We start from the raw sequence: 19,684 nt of genomic DNA, 5'->3' as shown, positions 1-19,684 counted from the left end.
GAGAGAAAAAGAAATGTAAAATCTCAAAGAACAGATCCGAATATTAAAGGAAATAGGGAAAATACCATCTCCTAACCCTTCCAAGAATGGTATTGAAATATTTCCTTCAATTAGACAGTTGGATACTCCTCCATCATCCGAAACCCAACAAATAATTTTTTTTCTCTTGAAGAAAAGAAAAAACCCAGTATTTATGATCTGTTTTTACAAATCAAGACTAAAAAAGAAGCAGATAAAAATGAGGCACAAGAAAGGAAAAGGCAAAAAGAAAAGGCTTTGGGAAAAAGACCTGTTGAAGAAGAAAGTACTGAAAGAAGTCCTTCTCCACCTAGACAGGTATCAAAATCATTCATGATTCAGAAGGAAGAACTTTCTGATAGTAATCCTTTATCAAATTTTTTGAAGGATTACAATCAGAAAATGCTTCCAAAGATATCTGTTTCACAAGAACCTGAAGACTCTCCTACTAAAGAATCATCTTCATCAGAATATACTTCAGAAGATTCTGAGTCTTCAGATGTCAATTCTGATCTACAAGTAATGGCCACAGGTCAACCAGATGTAAAAGTTGAAATGTCAGATGATGAAGAAATGAGTGAAGCAGTTGAAACTTCAAATGCAAGACCTTCACCTCATATTTCGGGTGGAAAGATTATTTTCACTCGAGATGATATTCTAACAAACAAATGGCTAGAAAGACTGCAAGAATTCCATGCTTGGTTAGAAACCAAAAGGCTGATGGAAGAAAGTCATTATAACATCCTGATAGAATTTATTTCCAGATTCACGGGAATGTTAAAAGACTGGTGGAATTCTATAAGCCAAGAATAACAAAAGCAATTTTTAGTGTTAACAGATTTATTGCAAGCAATCAAGATTATTCATAATCACTTTATTGAAAGTCCTGAAGATCTGTTGACTCTAAAAAAAAGAGAAATTTTCAAAAGAAGATGTTGCTCATACAAAAGAAGAGATTTGTCAAAGCATTTTTATGCAATGACTAAACTCTTTTGCGCCCTTGGGTTAGATCCAAGTCTCAAACAAGCAGTGCTTGCATCCATACTTGATCCACTTCAAGTGGCAGTCAATCACAACTTACAAAGATAAGGTAAAAGTATTCTCAATTTAACTATTGAAGAAATTTAGCAAGAGACTTATATTACTCTTGAATACTTGTGCAATAGAAGAAAAGTCTTTAATAATTTTCTTCATGGTGATAGGATGTTAGATAAGGCCTGTGATGATTCTTATCTCAAAATCAAATGTGGCAAAGAAAAATCTTGTTATTGCCCTACAAGAAAAAAGAGACCTTTTAGAAGATTGAAAAAGTTTTCTCCAAAGATATCTAGAAAGAAAAAATTTAGATGGAGATTTCTTAAGAAGAAAAGATCTTCCAAAAGAGCTAAATCAACTCGCTGTTACATCTGCAATCAGAAATGACATTTTGCAAAATCATGCCCCAACAACAAAAAAAGAGTAAAAATGATCCAGCAGATACAACAAGAATCTGGAATAAAGATCGGCAAAGATGATGATCTCGAGTCTTTATTCTCCATCGATGAGGAGCCGAATGAGTAGTCACTATGTGCAATTCAAAGTCTTGAATACAGTGACTCTGAGTTTTCATCAAGTGAGATATATAAGATGTAGTCCCAAATACTCTCAACAACCCAAGTTTTTATTCCCTATATTCCAGTTTCAATCTATCTTTATAAATACAATAAGCCTATTACTGTTATTACTTTTATTGATACTGGAGCGACAGAAACAATCATGAATCCAAAAGTTTTGCCATCAGAATGGTGGAAACCACACCTTCGTTACTTTAACTCTGCAGCAGATAAAGTATTTGCAACACATTTGGTGGACAAACCTATCAAAATTTAGTTTTTCCCAAGATGTGCTGTGACTACAACAATTTTAGGGTCAAAACTCCTAGGTAAAGATCTTGTTGTTAGTTTTGATCTCTATACAAAAGCCAAACAATTAAGATTTTACCTGAAGGACTAAGGTATAAACGAATGTTTAAAACTTTTGTCCAAATCCCTAAATTGTTCATAGTTCACTCAAAAAAGATCCAAGAAGTTGTTGAAGAATTGAAGGAAAGATCTTGTGCAGATTCTCATTCAGAATTTCTTCAGAAATGTGAAAATCCATTATGGAAAAAATTTGAATTTTGTATCAAACTTCCTTTTAAAGGAATAAAGATATCAATCCTACTAGAGCTAGTCACACTGGAATGAATCTAAAACATCAGAAACTAGCAGAGGAAGAATGTCAACAGTTGCAACAACAATGATTGATTGAAGTTTCCAATTCACAATGGGCCTGTGAAGCTTTTTATGTCAACAAAAGATCAGAACAAGCAAGAGGAAAATTGAGGCTAGTAATTAATTATTAGCCTCTTAATCAATTTCTTCAAGATGATAAGTTTCCATTGTCCAACATAAATTCACTATTCTCATGTTTAGCAAAGGTAAAAGTTTTCTCCAAGTTTGATTTGAAAGCAAGATTTTGGCAGTTGGGCATATATCCAGAAGACAGACCTAAGACGAGTTTCTGCATCCCAAATAAACATTTTCAATAAACAGTAATGCCTTTTGGGCTTAAAACTGCTCCATCACTGTTTCAGAAGGCCATGATAAAGATTTTTCAGCCTATTATGGATCGAGCTATGATTTATATAAATGATATCCTTCTTTACAACCCAGATCAAGAACAACATGCCAATCTCTTGGCTCGATTCAAGCAGATAGTCCTTCAATATAGAATCATGCTCTCAGAAAGGAAAATACAGATTGATAGAGAAGAAATAGAATTCCTTGGTATGAATCTTAAAGATGGAAAATATCAGCCTAGCAAACATATTGCAGAAGAATAGCAAAAATTTCCAGATGAAAATCTATCCAAGAAGAAAGTTCAACAATTCTTAGGAATTGTAAATTATCTCAGAGATTTTATTCCAAAAATCTCTAAATTTACAAATCCTTTAAGAAAAATGTTGAAAAAAGATTCTCCTCCATGGAATGCCAGAAAAACTCAAGCGGTCAAATGTTGAAAGAAGAGCTACAAAATTTGCCACCTTTACAAATTCCATCAGAAGGCAAAAGAATCTTGCAGACAGACGTAAGTGATAAATACTAAGGAGCTATACTTTTTGAAGAAAGAAATGGAAAAAGACAGCTATGTGGCTATAAAAGTGGAATGCTGAGATCCATTACCACTCCACTTTCAAAGAAATCCTTGCAGTAAAGAAAGGTATATCTAAATTTGAATTTCATCTTATAGGAAATCACTTTCTTGTTGAAATAGACATGTCCTCATTTCCTAAAATGCTAAAATTCAAACAAAAAAAATATACCCCATCCTCAACTGCTCAGATGGTCAAAATGGTTTTCCAAATATTCTTTTGATGTTAAACACATTAAAGGAAAAACCAATGTTCTTGCTAATATTCTATCAAGACCCATTGTAAATTTCATGATAAGACCTTCATCATCAAAATCCAAGAAAACTCAACCCCAACCTTCTTCTTTTTCCATACCTTACCATCCAAATTCACACCCAGAACATCCTCCAGAAGTGTTGAGTCTAATCATGGAAAAAAGATTCCACAAAGAGGTCAGAAATATGGTGCTTTCTTACCAGTTGAGTATTTTTCGAGATTTTGGTGGATAATTTCTTAAACCATTGGGACTTCACAAAGAATATCCATTTATTCATCCACTTAAAATTCAATTAACTGAATTCCCTAATGAATTAAAATGGATGATGTGGTATTTGACACACCTGTTTCATAGTGGGATGGAATTCTTCATTGAAGATCTTTTACATTTTCTGACTATGGCTGCCCAAGATGAAATCAGTCTGGAGATGAAGAATTTATCCATTTTGTAAATGGTTTTACCCTTTAGAACAATGGATTGACATGATCATGAGAGAACAGCTTAAAGATACCAGGGCACAATATATTGTGATTATTTTTTACAAGCCTCATTATTTTATGCAGAATGGTCCAGCAACACAACTAGGGTCATTCCCTAGTGCCTGATACACAAAACATATTTTTCAGAGGTTAGTTCAAATCCTTATAATTATAAGGATTTACAAAAATATTTGTGCCAGGTAAATAGAACTATTCTAGCAGACATATGGTCTCTAGGAGATGTATTAGCACCATAAGACATAAAGATTGAACCACTGACACCTTATCAAGAACAGTTGAAGAAGGCATTAGAACAATACCAAATCCAAAAGAATGGTCACAAGACTATCCATGGTTTTCTAATAATGCCATTCAAAGTACGTCAGCTTGAACTAATTTGCTGGAAAAGACATCACCTATGGATAAAGAAGACAATTTTTACAATTGGGGCTTTCAATCAAAGTGGGCCATACCCATCTTAATAAGGTTGATTCGGTAACTATAGAAGTTGGTCTTAAGAAGTTAAATGCTAAGTCGGTTTGGGCTGAGGAAAGTACGAAGGCCCTATCCATGAATAAAGGCTGGGACAACGATCGAGGCCAGAAGTCCATAGGAAAGCACGGGGTTTCTTTTGTAAAGATGGATAAGGTCACTACTGGGCCAGCATTCTAAAATACTAAGTTTCAGGTTCAGTCTAAAATTCCTATTAACTCTAGTAACATCGATTCCACTGCTTCTTTTTCTGTTTCAGGTGATATTGAATCGGGGGTTAAAGAGAACATGCAATATGGAAACCTCGATAGAGTTAAGGTGCACTTCAACCCAGCATTTGAAGGAACGGAGAGAGTTGAAGTTCTGATGATTGATGGTGTTCTAGATCTTGAAAAGGGTATTTTGATCAAACGAACTATAGAGACCTTGGGTGTGGGTATCTCAGGCCCTAAAGATAGGAAGAATGAGGATAGGGATAGCATCAATCGTAGTGGTCGAAAGCCTTCTAACACCCTACAGGGCCAGGGGAGTCACTTTAAATCCTTCGGGAATTCTCAGATTCCCTTAGTAGAATCCATGAGGGCGATGGTGGAGCTTCTTTCTTCCTAAGTGTCTAGCATAACAGTGAATGATGCCCAGAAAGTAGCAACTTTGACCTTGGATAGGGTTACTGTCTCTCGACAATAATGGTATGTTTCTTAATTTTTTTTGTATTAATCCATGAATTTTACAATTTTTTCTTGGGATTGCCAAGGTTGTGCTAGCGTGAAATTTCCTCGAGTTTTCCCTAAATACAAATTTGAAATATAAACCTGATATTATTAGCTTGCTTGAACCAAGAGTGAGTGGTGCCAAAGCAGACAACATTATTACAAAGCTGGGTTTCTAGTACTCACACCAAGTGGAGGCGATAGGATATTTTGAGGGAAAATGGCTTGGATGGAAATATTCAATTCGAGTTGAGGTGGTTTGTAGTCATCCTCAGTTTATTTTGACCCAGGTTTGTCATGTGTCTTCTTTAATACCGGTTCTTATCTCCTTTGTGTATGGAAGTCCAAATTGACAGAAGTGTAAAGATCTTTGGAAAGATTTGGGATTGTCAATTTCATTGGGACAAATTCCATGGATTGTTACATGCGATTTCAATGCAATCCTCTCCCCTACTGAGAAAATAGGTGGTATTTCCAACGGAAGGAGATGTCCCCATTTTGGTGATTTTGTGGATATGGCTGAGCTAAAAGATTTAGGATTTAGGGGTCCTCGCTTTACTTGGCACAGAGTTGGTCTTTTTGATAGGTTGGATCATACGTTGGGAAATAAAGCTTGAGTTCACAATTTTTTGAACAATTTGATTACTCACCTTCTAAAGATTAAGTTTGATCGTAGGCCCTTTTTCCTTTCCCTAGATTAGGAGGTTATTCTATCTAAAGGTTGGCCTTTTCGGTTTCTGTCTGAGTGGGCCAAACATCCTGATTTTGAGAATTTTGTGGATGACAACTAGAATTTTAGAGGGGATATGTTTGAAACTTTAGCCAAGTTCACTAATAGCTTAAAGGAGTGGAATAAATCAATTAATGGGTACATTACCACTCGAAAGAGATATCTAATTAATAAATTAGTTGATATTTAGAGGAAAATGGATCTTTTTGGCTCAAATCGATTAACTCAGGTGAAATTGAGGGTTAGACAGGACTTGGAGAATGTGTTGCATCACGAAGAACTTCTTTGGAAATAAAAGGTGAGATGCAACTGGTTAAATCTAGGGGATTACAATACTAAGTTTTTCCATACCCATACTCTATAAAGAAGGAAAAATATTCTTATAACCACTATTCGTAATTATGATGGTGAATGGATTTATGATCTAGATTCCATAGAATCTGAGGTGAATAACTTTTTTTCAAAATTTATATGGGGAGGATCCTAGGCCTATGGGGAACTTACCTTCAAGCAGTTTTCCTTAGCTTAATCCTGTTGATATTGTTTTTTTGGGAAGACCAGTCATGAATGATGAAATTAAGGATGCTTTCATTGACATAGCACCTCTTAAAGCATTAGGTAGTGATGGTTTTCATGCCCTCTATTTCTAAAAGTAGTGGGGTACAATTGAGGGAGTTGCCTGTAATCGGGTTAAAATGGTTTTTAATAGAGGTATTATAGATTCTGAATTGAATAATATCGTGATAGTCCTTAACCTAAGGTGTTGAACCTGGAGGGCTTTGCCCAGTTTCGTCCAATATGTCTCAGCTTTGTCCTTTACAAGCTGGTGATAAAGGTAATTGCTAATCGTTTTATATATACTTTTCTTAAAATTACGTGACCAAATGGTGTGGTGGCCTAGGAATGAGGAAATTATGTAACCAAAACATATTGTTTTTATTGAAACTAGGTTTTAATATCGTGTCTGACAAGGAGGCTTTATGGGTTCACGTAATAAGGTCGAAGTATTAGATGAATGAAGATATGTTAGATTGTATTGCTCAAGATAGAAGTTTTTTCTCAAGATAGAAGTTTTTTTCTTTGGAGATCTCTCTAAAATATTTGGCCATTATTATGAGAGAACCTAATCTAGTCTATAGGTAATGATAATAAAATCCACTATTGGAGAGACAATTGGATTCCAAGTGTAGGGCTACTTAATCATATCCCTGCTAATGTTAATTTTGACTCAAATTGTTTTCTCAATGAGATGATCACAGAGAAAGGTTTGTGGAATCTTGATTTGTTTCGGGTTTGGTTATTGGATGATGTGATACAGCATATTATGGGCATTCCCCTTGCCATATCCATCTGAGAGGCCTGATAAAATCTCATGGTGTCACACTTCGACAGGAGCTTTCTTTATCAAAAGTGCCTACAAGATTTTCGAGGAAGATGCTTGGAACTTTAGAGATGAGAAATGGAAAACTACATGAAAGCTTCCAGGTCCACAAAGAGTCCGTTTCTTTGGCTAGACTATCTTAAAGCAACGACTACTCAATAATGTGGAAAGAGTCAAATGGGGCTTAGTGGTTGATCCCTCTTGCCCTATTTATGGCTATGAATTGAAAGACATTTTGCATATTTTTAGAGATTGTACAACAACTAAGGATGTCTGGAACCAGGTTATTCTAGGAAACCACCTAACGAATTTTTTTCTCTAATAGTTTACACGATTAGATTCTTTCTAATGTGCAGGATAATACTGAAATTCATGAGGGAGGAGCCAATTAGGCATGCCTTTTTGGGCTACTTACTTGGCGCATCTAAAAGAATCGTAATCTCTTTATTTTTCAAGGAAGGTCTTGGAGCTCGAGTAAGATAGTCAAAGTTTCGTATAGCTGGGCCTAACAATTCCTTTTGGCTTTTAATGATGAACTTATTGGTCGCTACGAACTTTCCTTTAGAGAACAGACAATTGGGAACCAGATCCTCATTAATACTGACGGTGTGGTGAAATTGGATTCAGGAAATGCAGCTTCTAGGGGAGTAGTGCGTGATGAGAATGGAGATTGGGTTTTGGGTATAAGAAGTGTTCGATTTTTTATGTTAAACTTTGGGGCATTTTGAAAGCCTCAAGCTTATCCAACGTAGAGGTCATGACAGGGTAATAATCCAATCAGACAGCTTGGAAGTTGTTAAAGCAATTCAAGGAAACGTTACCACCACATCGAACTCAGCCTTGATCAAACGAATTCAAAGTATTTTGTCACAAGAAAACTAATGGCTCTTGCGTTACATCTCTAGAGAGCAAAATCAAGTTGCAGATTGTTTAGCCAAATTAACTTTGGTCAAAAAAGAAATTTGTAGGTTTTTTATGTCCCTCCTACGTCGATTCTAGCTTTTCTAGAAATAGACAGGGCAAAGGGTGTTTTTTCTTTTCAGAATATTTCTATGTAATTAGTTAGGCAATGTTTTAACGTCACCAAAAAAAAAAATCATAATTGAGAGTAATTTCAAATCATTCAATTTTATTTTAAATATTAATTTTTATCTTAGTTTATAAGGATTATAATTGAAATTATTATCATTATAAAATTATATATTTATATTATCTTTAACATTCCTATAATAATATTTATAAAATATTATAAATTTTGTATTCATTTTAAAAATTTAATATAATATATTTTAATTAATACACACAAATAAAAACTACTTTATTTTCTCTTTCTTTTTAAATTAGGTAATAATGAAAAATTTCAGTTTGTTTTATATTATATTTAAATTTAAATTTTAATTTTAATATGATTTGAGAGTTTAAATATTTTATTTTGATTGATAAATTTTTAAGAGCATTATTCTAACAAATATTCTTTTATCATCATTACAACAAATGTTTTCAACAAAAAAAGTCTACATTAACAATTTCTCTAAAATAATAAAAGATGTTGATTATTTCGATTGACTAATATGATTAGAAATAAAATTTTACCAAATAAAAGAATAATAACTAAATCCTAAATATGTTAAAGGATAATAACTATAATACATATCTTTTATATCTAACACAATTATCCTTAATATAGGGTAATTATTTGACACGCGAGTCTGAAAAATTCAAGCATGGACAATATTAAAATTAAGCATAGTTAAGGGTGTTAATTTTTATTTTTGCTATATTTTAAAAATCACATAAGTTGTGTAAGAGATAATTTTCCTATACATATAGTATAATAAAAATTAAATATACAGCCCCATTCAATCTATTTCTTTTATAAATTTATATATTGCGATTCCAATATTAAATTTATTATTTAGTGTTTATCCATCGTGCATATGAATATGAGCTAAAGCATATTTATCATCCAAATTCACTTTGAATTTAAGGATAATATAGATTTTGAACTTGGCAACTAGGTTCAATTTGGTTCCTAAACTTAAAACATATAAAGTTTTGATAGCGTGACACTTTGAGATTGTGCTGCATTATCACTTGAAAATTAAAATATATATATAAATTTTTAGGTGGTGACGTGATATAATCTCAGAGTGTCACATCTACTGTACCAATGGTTGAATCGGTTAGACCATCGATTCCTAATTCAATCGGTTCGACTACTAAACCAACAATAAATAAATAGATAAATAAAAATTCTTAAAAATCTCAAAAATTAAAAATAAATATTTTATTAATCCGATTTAACTTGTTCAACTACTGATCGTTATACCAGTCAATTCATAGTCCAATCTATTTGATCAACTGATCCGATCTTGTTTCAGTTAAATCTTAACGGAATCCAAGCTTAGGGACCAAAATGGATCTAGTTGTCAAGTTTAGGTACTAAAATGCAAAAAAAAAAAAAAACAAATACAAATACCAAAGTAGAACTAATTGCCAAGTTCATGAGAAAAATATATATTATCCCGTGAATTTAATACAAATAATTAGTTACCATAATTTTAGTTACTCATAAAAATAAATATTTTAGATTTTTAAACTAAATATCCATATATATATATATTTAAAGCTACCGTTTAAACTTTAAATTTTATTTTTAAAAATAATTTAATAAATTTTAATATTTTTATAAATAGAATTATTCTATTTTAATTATAATTAATGAAAATAAAATAAACAAAAATTAATTTCTTCTTTTTAACTAGTATACATATTTGTTATAATTTCCAATTATTTTATATTTTATAATTTTCAATTATTTTTATACTTTTATATTTAAAATTAAATATTAATTTAATGGATTTGTTGCTTGATTTTAAAAAAATCTATTTTGCATTAAAATTTTTAATAACAAATAATCCAATCATTTAATATTTATATTAAGGGTAGAATTTTACTTACAACGATATAAAACTAGTATGGTTTTACATCCCTCATAACTTTTTTACTATTTATATTTTAATAACTTAACGTTATATTTCATATCCATTCATGTAGATCATGCATGTTAATTTTGGTGCAATTTTTTATGTAAAAAGCTTTCAACCGTTATATATATGAATATTAATATAAACATATTTTTAGATTGATGGGATAGAGATATATGATAAATACAATTATATTAATAAGTTCAATGGTTAAATATTTTAAAATATCAATACTAATAAAAATTTACGAAAGAGCATAAAACTATGTTAATTTAAATCGATTTCTTCCCTATATTAAAGATATAATTATTTTACATATATCAATATATATCTAATTTTTAATAAACATTTGAATAAATAATTATTATTTAAAATAAGTAAAATTATATATGTCTTAAAAGAAGTAAAATTATATAACAAAAGGAATTGAAGCCCAGGATTGAGCGTAACATTCTAGTATTATTAAAACAAAATTTATTCCTTAAACTTACAAAATTTCTTAAACCTTTTATGGTCTAAATTAATTTCTAAATTTGAATCCTATCACCAAGCCCGATTCTGGGGTTGTCTGGAGGTGCGGCCGTCCAGGGCTTAAGGTTGAAAGGGTTTAAAATGTAATTTTTGAATTTTTAAGGGACTCAAAATGTTTTTTAAACATTTAAAAGTAAAAAAAATTACCAACTTTTAAGGGGTCCCAAAAGTTTTTTTTAGCTTTTAAGGGCCCAAAACTTTTTTTACCAACTTTTAAGGGACGAAATTTTTTTTCTCTCCAAAATTTAAGGAACCTAAAATCCCATTTTATTATTTTGCCTAGGGCCCCAAAAATGTCAAGAACAGGCCTGTCTATCACACATTTTAGTGTTTTTAACACTGTTTAGAGGTGATTGGATTATATTCATATGCTGGTTAGGTCAAATCGAGACTCAAATTTTTAAATAAAAAAATTAGGCTGGCCTAATATGCCAAAAGAAAAATCCATATTTCTATTTAAAAGTAATTACATATCATATATAATTTTATATTAATATTAATATTAATATAATTAATTTCTAAGAGTTTTTTAAAATTTATATTAATTAAATTTGGACCGAGTAGGATCAAGTTGGTCCATGAACAAAAATTATTTATCCAAACTCAATCAAAGTCGAGTTGAGCGGTTGGATCCAGCTGGCCACCTAACCCATTGATAACTCTAGCAATGACATGGTACATTCCATGTCATTACATGATTTTTTTAAAATATAAAAAATAAATTATTAAAAAATAAAACATATATAAACAATTTAAAATATATAAATTATAAATATTATAAAAACAAAAATACAATTGCTTTTTTAAAAAAGTCAATATATTATAAAAATATAAAGATTTAAAAACAAAAGGTTAAATTCTAAGGATAGTCCCTGTACTTATTCATTTGTGTGGATTTAGTCCATCTATTTTTATTTGCTCAAAATTGGTGCTTCTATTTTTCAATTTGCTCATTTTCAATCCCTCAAAAACTTTGTAATAACTCATTTTTGCCCGACCCAATAAATTCCAAAAATAAATAAAAATTAAAGGTCCATATCAGTAGTCCATTCTTTTACAAACATTGACCCAATAAAAAGTAAAACCAAATTCAGTCCTGGCCTAGATTATGTTAAGCCTAATTAGAAACCCAATTAATTACAAGCCCAAACCCGAATTACCCAAAATCAAAACCCAATAACCCAAATGAACCCAAAACACCAAACAGTAGCCCGAAACCAATAGCAGAGGAAGGATCGGGAAACCCTAGCGAGATTCAAATTTAAGCGCAGCAGCAGACAGCCTAGAGTTCCGTCATGTGAGCCGCACCTCCACGTATACCTCCACGCCAGCTGTACTTGCAATGAACACAAGCAGCAAGCAGCATGTAATTAGGATAGCAGAAAAAATGGGATAACAGACGAGATTTTTTGGGGATTCATTTTCTTTTATTTTGTATTTTCGGCTATAAAAAGAGCCGATTGATTCATTGTAAAAGGTGGGGGGAATTCGGTATTCATAAAAGAGGGAGGAAATTAGTGTAAAGGGGGGATGTAAAAAAATAGAGGAAATCAATAAAAAAGGAGAAAAATTTTCAAAGGAAAAGTGATTTGAAAGGTGATTTAAGTTTTTCTTTTTGATTTTTTTCGATTCTTTGATTCTTTTTCTTTGTTTGTTTACTCATTAAGAAGAGAGAAATAAATGGAGGAGGATTTACTTGTTTATTAAAGCCGTTGAATCCCTGTCTTCTCCGCCGTAATCGGAGTCCAGACGGGGACGACGAGGCATGAGGCAGCACGACCTGCGAGTAGAGAAGGGGGCTAGGGTCGAAACCCTAGCAGAGAAATACTTAAATTATTATTTTTTTATTTTTATGGCCACAACTTTTTTTTAGAGAGAATTTGGTTTAAATAGGGCCACCACACGGCACCGTTTTGAGCAAGGGCTCATAAGCGCTGAAATGACGCCGTTTAGGCTATAGCCCGCACGCAACTCGACCCGAGGGGAGGATCCGCGCTTTTTTTCCCAGGGGTAAATTTGCGCAAATGGTCCTCTCTCTTGTGTGGCATTTTCAAATAAGTTCTTTTTTTTAAAAAAAATTTCGCCCATTAATTTGTTTTTCGTTTTATTTTAGTCCATGTTCCAACACATTGTTTTGGAGGGTTGGGAATATTTGCAAATTAACCCTTCATGTCATTCGTGCATTGCACATTAGCCCTTATTTTTGTTTTATTTACGTTATTCCCCGATTAATTTCGTTTTAGTTGCAATCTAATTATTTTTTTTGTGTATTTTTTAATTAGTTCAATATTTTCATTAATATTAGGATCATTTTTGTTGTTATTAAAATTATTATTATTACTACTTTCATTATTATTAATATTATTACTATTATTGCTATTATTGATAATATTATTTGCTTATATATTTTCCTATTATATATACATTACTTTATTTTATATGTATTATTGTTTTAAGTTACTTTTAAAATCTTATATGTATTTACCTTTTATAATATACTATTGTTAATATTATTTGAATTTATTTTATTCTACAATATATTTTCTCTAAATTCACTCATTACATATTTTTAGATTTGTATAAATATATATTTTTTACGTAAAACTAGTATATAATAATATTATATATATACATATTTCATATTAAATTATTTTCATTATACATACATACATAATCTATTGTTAATTTCAGATAGATATTTTATTTCTTTCAAATATTTTAACATCTTTAATGTATTTCAACTTATTTCAATATTGTTAATTTATTTAAATTTGTTTTAATATTTTAATTTATATTATATTTATTTCTTAAATTATGTTTAAATTTGTATATTTCGTTAGTGTTCATGTAAAATTGCTTGATTTTAATTAGTTTCCTCTTATTAGCCAATGTGGGTATTTACATGAGATTATTGTTGCTATGTGTATTACTTTCTTGTATTTATCCACCGTTCATTTGATTAATGTATAATTTATTTACAAACTATCCTTTCGCGTTGCATATTGTCATTTAATCACTTTACATTTTTCATTCAAGGTTTTATAAAATAAGACTCGGTATCCAAGATTCTCGAGAAGATTGTGCACTAACTTACTGGGCTTCAATCTTCCTCATTGAATTTAAGTAACCGAGTATTCTTTTTTCAATTAAAGCAAAGATTTCAAATTAAAGCTTATCTCGAAGATTCAAAATGTTGGGTCCTAACTTATTGGATAGCATTCTGTTATCTCGATACGAGGTTTTTTAGTAAAGGCAAACTCGTGTGTCGTCTTTGAAACTTCAAGGAGTCGTGCCCCAACTTACGGGGTTTCGATTTCTTCATTGAAGTAAGAAGACTGAAATTTTTAGTTTTCAAAATAATAAATTTGAAGAAAGATTTTTTTAAAGGGGAATCGCTTTTTAATCTTTTTAATTTTTCGACATTAGGACATTAATTAATCAATTAGGTACCAATTTTTGGGCGTTACGAGGGTGCTAACCCTTCCTCGTACGTAACTAACTCCCGAACCCATCTTTAATTCGTAGACCAAAATTGTTTTCAAGGTGAGCCGATCACACCTAAATAAAGGATCGGTGGCGACTCCAATTTTTATTTTTTAAAGTCGACAACTAAATTTTTGTTTTCAAAAAAATGATTTCGACAGCTTGGCGAATCCACTGGGGACCGGATAGAGAGTTGAGCCGTAAATTGATTAATTTTTGTCTTTTGGTCAAGAAATCAAAATTTGTTTTAAAATCACGATTCCCCCTTATGTATTATTTTCATGATTTTGATCATAATATGTTTGTTTGGTTGGTCCAAATATGTTAATGTGTATTTGCATTTTGCATTCCATATGTTGGTCAATTTTACCTCTCTAAGTGGGAGTGAGAAACTAGTCCTTCATGAGGTTTCCACCTCCGTGCAGGATAGTGGATCGCTTTCCGGATACATCCGTACCTATGTCTTCCTGAGATTTACATCTCCATGCAGCCATAGGGAAATGTATTCCTATGAACTGAAATCGGTCCATATTAGCCTAAAATGGGTGAGGATCGAGGAATCTGCTAGTTCAGGTACGTTTGCCTTAGAAGCCAAACCTCATATAGTGAACTTTAGGAACTCTCCCCAGGAAGAACTGCGCCAAACACTAGTAGATACCCAAATAGGTGTTTTATTATTTCTGGATTGTATTGGATTCTATGTTTATACCTGATACTAACTTGTTGTGTTTTGTGTTGGCTGCATGACATTTTGACTGCTTGGCGTTTCAGGAAAGAGGTGTTGATTCACGTTCGGTTGCTAAATAGAGCGCTTGTTATGGAAAACATATTTCTTGATAAAGTGAAGACAATACGATTTTCTGAATATAGTCCAAGAAAACGTGATACAAGAAGTGTAACTAGAGGAGTATACGACTTTGCTGCGTTGCCTAAAGATTCAAGTTAGGAAAGATTATTCAAGAGTCATCAAACATCCCAACCTTTTTAAAGAAGCTCATGAGCATGAGTGAGCAAGGAGTTGCGACCTGGATCAAGCAAAAAGGAGCTATTGGAAAATTCGCGAGATGCATCTTAATATCCGGATGATCGAGGACGAAGCCGTATATGTATCCACTTCATGTAAAGAGATCTATTTTCTAGTAAAGTTGTTCTAGTAAAGAATTGAACCAGAATCAACGTCTCTTTTTGCATTTATTTAATGCATTTGCACTACATTACATCATATGCATTAAAGACTATTAAAAGGTTCTAATTGATTAAAATCATTCCTCAGTTAACCTAGAAACCAGCCGACCAACCAAACATCGTTACGGTACTTGAGTAAAGACTAGAGAAATGGACCAAAGGTTAGAAAGATTGGAGCAAATGCAAATAAAGATATAAGAACAATTGACCAAATTTCAACAAGATATGAGAGATCAGATATTAGAATTCCAAAGAAATGTGATGAGCCAGTTAACTCAATTATTGGCTAGAAGGTTAGAAAAAGGAAAAAACCCAGTGGTCCACTTTGGGGATGATAATGAAGACCTTGTCTGTCCCTTAAGTTTTACCCCGATAAGTGTCTAGGTTCAGCCAGATGCATGTCGACAAGGGGCGCTCTTTACTATTAGACCCCAACAATATCAGACTAGAACATCGATGTCGACAAATTACTCGACAGGCTTAGGTTATAATCTAAGAGGCAATCTAACCAATCCTGTTGCCCTTGATGATCCAATAGAAACAAAACAAGCGAGAATAGAGCACCCAGATACTGTAAAAGCCCCAAGGAAGAAGGGGAATAAGGTGGATAATGCAAGTAGGTACAACAGGGGCTACTCAAAACCAATCACTGTGGGGCAGCCAAAGACAATAACCACCAACCATCAGGGCCCTTTAAAGCAAGAACCTTACATAAGGACAAATATAGGTGGGCTTCAGTTCACACCTATACCGATGTCATATAGAGAGCTATATCAAGGCTTATTTGATGCACTTGTGGTATCCCCTTTCTACTTGAAACCAATGCAACCCCCAATTCCTAAAGGAAACGACTTAAACACCCAGTGCGAATATCATGCAGGAATCACATGGCATTCGATATAAAACTACACCACTTTTAAAAAGCTAGTTGAAAGGTTCATCAATAGGGGTATCGTCAAGTTTGATGACTCATCTAATTTTCTACCCAATCATGTTGATAATAGGGTAAACGTGAGGGTAAGAAGTGGATTAGTTATTTCTGATTCAGGAGGAAACCATGGAAAGACAAGGAACCATTGTGAAGGGGCACGAGACCCAAGAGTTCATGGAATTTAGGACCTTGGTTTAGGGTAGGATAAACGACAAAGAGATGGAGTTCTGTGAGGAAATTAAAAAAGAGAGAAATATACACACAATGTTGGGAAGTGTTCACATCAATGTCATATTTGAAGACATGCTTGAAAAGGGACATTGTTAGATATCCACCCTTATAAACTTGGGAGTGTTCTAAATAGTCGGATTGTGGAAGAAATCTGTGTAGCATCTAGAGCTTACTTAGAGTAATGTTCAGAACACACTTGTTGCTTTTAGCCTAGAGGCAATAAAAATTCCTTTATGAATTAGGCTCATGTCTGAACATCGTTATTTTAATCAGATACATCTTCGCATTTATTTTTGAGCCAATATTCTTTCATTCTTTTTGAATAATTATTCTTTCATTCTTTTGGATTTTCTTCCACATCATTCTTTTATTCATTCATAATCATATTGTACAAATAATTATTCATAAATTCATACATTCTTTTGTATATTCTTTGGTACTTATTATAGGTCCTCAGATATCAATGACATGAGTGATGCTGCTACAGACTCAGAATTTCCTTTTGAGCGAGACATGCTTTCAGAGGGATCTCATGACTTTGAAAATGACATAGATTGTAGCCTATCTCCGGACTTGTTGAGGATGGTAGAGCAGGAAGGAAATTTTACCTCCTGAGGAGGAAATAGAGATTGTGACCTTAAGGGAATGTGCATAACCGAAGAAGCAAAAGAAGACCTTGTTAAGTTACTTCAAGAGTTCAAAGATGCCTTCGCGTGGTCATAATAGGATATGCTCAAGTTAAACACTGATATTGTAATCTGAACAACAACACGATATCAAAAATTTTTAGTATGTTCAAGATTAACATCATGAACGATGCAGTGAAAATTCTTTCTCTTTGACTTATCATAGCTTTGCCCATTGAAGTCGAGTTGCCATCTCTCCGCATTCTTTGTTGGATTTTACCCTAATTGAAGAGGAAGATCCAAAGTTTTCCGTCATAGTCAAATGCACCAGAAACAAATCTCGCCTAGAAAGCTCTATGAAAGAAGCCTAATACCAAATAAGATCATTCGCAGACAAAATGAAAGTGGATGGAAAGGATCTTGTATGAAAGATTTTATTTGGAAAAGCATTGATTCTGATCGAAAGGGATAATAAGGACTCGCTTAATCCTATGAGTTTCAAAAAAAATCAAAAAATCAAAAATCAAAAAAATGAAAATGAAAATGATGGAAAAAGAAAATAAAATGAAAAAAAGAAAAAGAAAAGAAAAAGGAGAGGCCAAGGAGAAAATCCGCAAAGGGCGCTTTGTGACCAAAAGTGGATTGGAGTTGAAAACCCGAAAAGGGCGACCCAAATTTTGAGCAAAATGGGGCCTGGACGTCATCATCATCGAAGGCTTCTAATGGGCATTGCTTCATTTTTTAGATCATTAATTACTTCGTCAAACGAGTAGAGGCTGGTTTATACACCAATGTCATCATATGCCATTATAGAATTTTAGAGAAGATTGTATCAGTAAACGCTTTAGCACGATAGTTGAGGTCTGTAATCAATTCAAACTTAGACATCGCGATTCATCACTGTATCGCCCAAAAATAGATAATAAGAAGATTGGGAAAAAATGACTGAGACTTACAATGGCTGGCATGAGAAATTACCATTTGCCCCCTTGCTTGTCGAATATCTATCAAGACTTCCACCGGGGCAACACCTTTCTCTTTGGTCATGGGAGGGAGGTAGTTTTACCTATTGAAGTAGGGATCCCTTCTCTCAGGGTATCAGTTGAGCTAAATGAAGCAAAATGGATCCAATCGCGATGTGATCAGTTAAACCTGATAAAAGGAAAAATGCTAAAAGCTATTCATCATGGTTAAATGTACCAAAAACGAATGATGTGAGCCTATAACAAATAAGTTCATCCCCAAGAATTCCATGAGGGAGACCTAGTGTTAAAAAAGATCATTCCAATACAAAAAGATTTTAGAGGAAAATGGATGCTGAATTAGGAAGGTTCGTATGTTGTAAAGAAGACCTTTTCTGGGGGAACTTTAATCTTGAGTGAGATGGATGGTAAAAAACTTGCCAAACTCTGTAAACTTAGATTCAGTCAAGAAATACTAAACCTGAAGAAGGAGAAGGGACTAAGGTGAAAACCCGCAAAGGGCGCTTTGATTCTTAAAAAAAAACAAGACCAAGGTGAAAACCCGCAAAGGGCGCTTTGTGTCCAAATAATAATAATAATAATAATAATAATGGAGAGGCTAAGGTGAAAACCCGCAAAGGGTGCCTTAGACCAAAGGGGATTTGAGTTGAAAACCCGAAAAGAGTGGCTCAAATTTTAATCAGAATAGGGCATGGGGTGATCAGAGTTACTCAAATGTTGATCAAAATGGGGCATGCAGTGATCTTGCTATGCCTGAATCAGTAGGAAAGGGTACGCGACATCTTGGGGCATCGACAGAGTACTGTAGATCTCATAAACACATGTTAAACTCAGAATGGTCTTCAAAAAGTTTGTACAGAGAAGTTCAAGCTGCGATATCTGGGGCATCTAGTCTTCGTACTATTTATATTGAATTTGTTATTCTTGGAATACTTCATTCTTTTTCAAGATACATCTTCCTAATTAATTCCTCTTTTATTCTTACTATCATTGATAATTTATTCATTTCGAGCTATGCTCTCAAATCAATTCTATTTTATCCATCGTTATGTTCTTTTTGCAAGTATGTTGTATTAGAATAATGATTAATGGACTAATAAAACTTTCACAAGGGAAGTTTTGCATATTACTATAGAAGTTTCTAAATAATACAGTAACCTGAAACAGGACCATTGTTTAGAACGCACCAAGTTTAAAGGTTGGAAATTTAAGAATAAAATGTCTAAATTAAGACCATCCTTTTGGATTTTGTTGTCAAAATATTGATTGAACAAAAACGACAAAATACCGTGTTGGTGATAAGACTTAAATGAATAAACAAGCAATGAGCACCAATAAAAAAGAAGAGGTTTCCTCGGAGAAGAAAATTCTTCATTTGTGCATGAGCATTTGGTACGACACCTTGGGAATGGTGTAAGGGACCAGAGAAATTTAGATCCTATATCCTTGAATTGAGATAGGAGAGGATTGAGAAAAAGTAAACTTTTTT

Source organism: Gossypium raimondii, chromosome 12 (genome assembly GCF_025698545.1).
Source record: "Gossypium raimondii isolate GPD5lz chromosome 12, ASM2569854v1, whole genome shotgun sequence".
Taxonomy (NCBI): domain Eukaryota; kingdom Viridiplantae; phylum Streptophyta; class Magnoliopsida; order Malvales; family Malvaceae; genus Gossypium; species Gossypium raimondii.
This window is presented reverse-complemented; position numbering follows the sequence as displayed.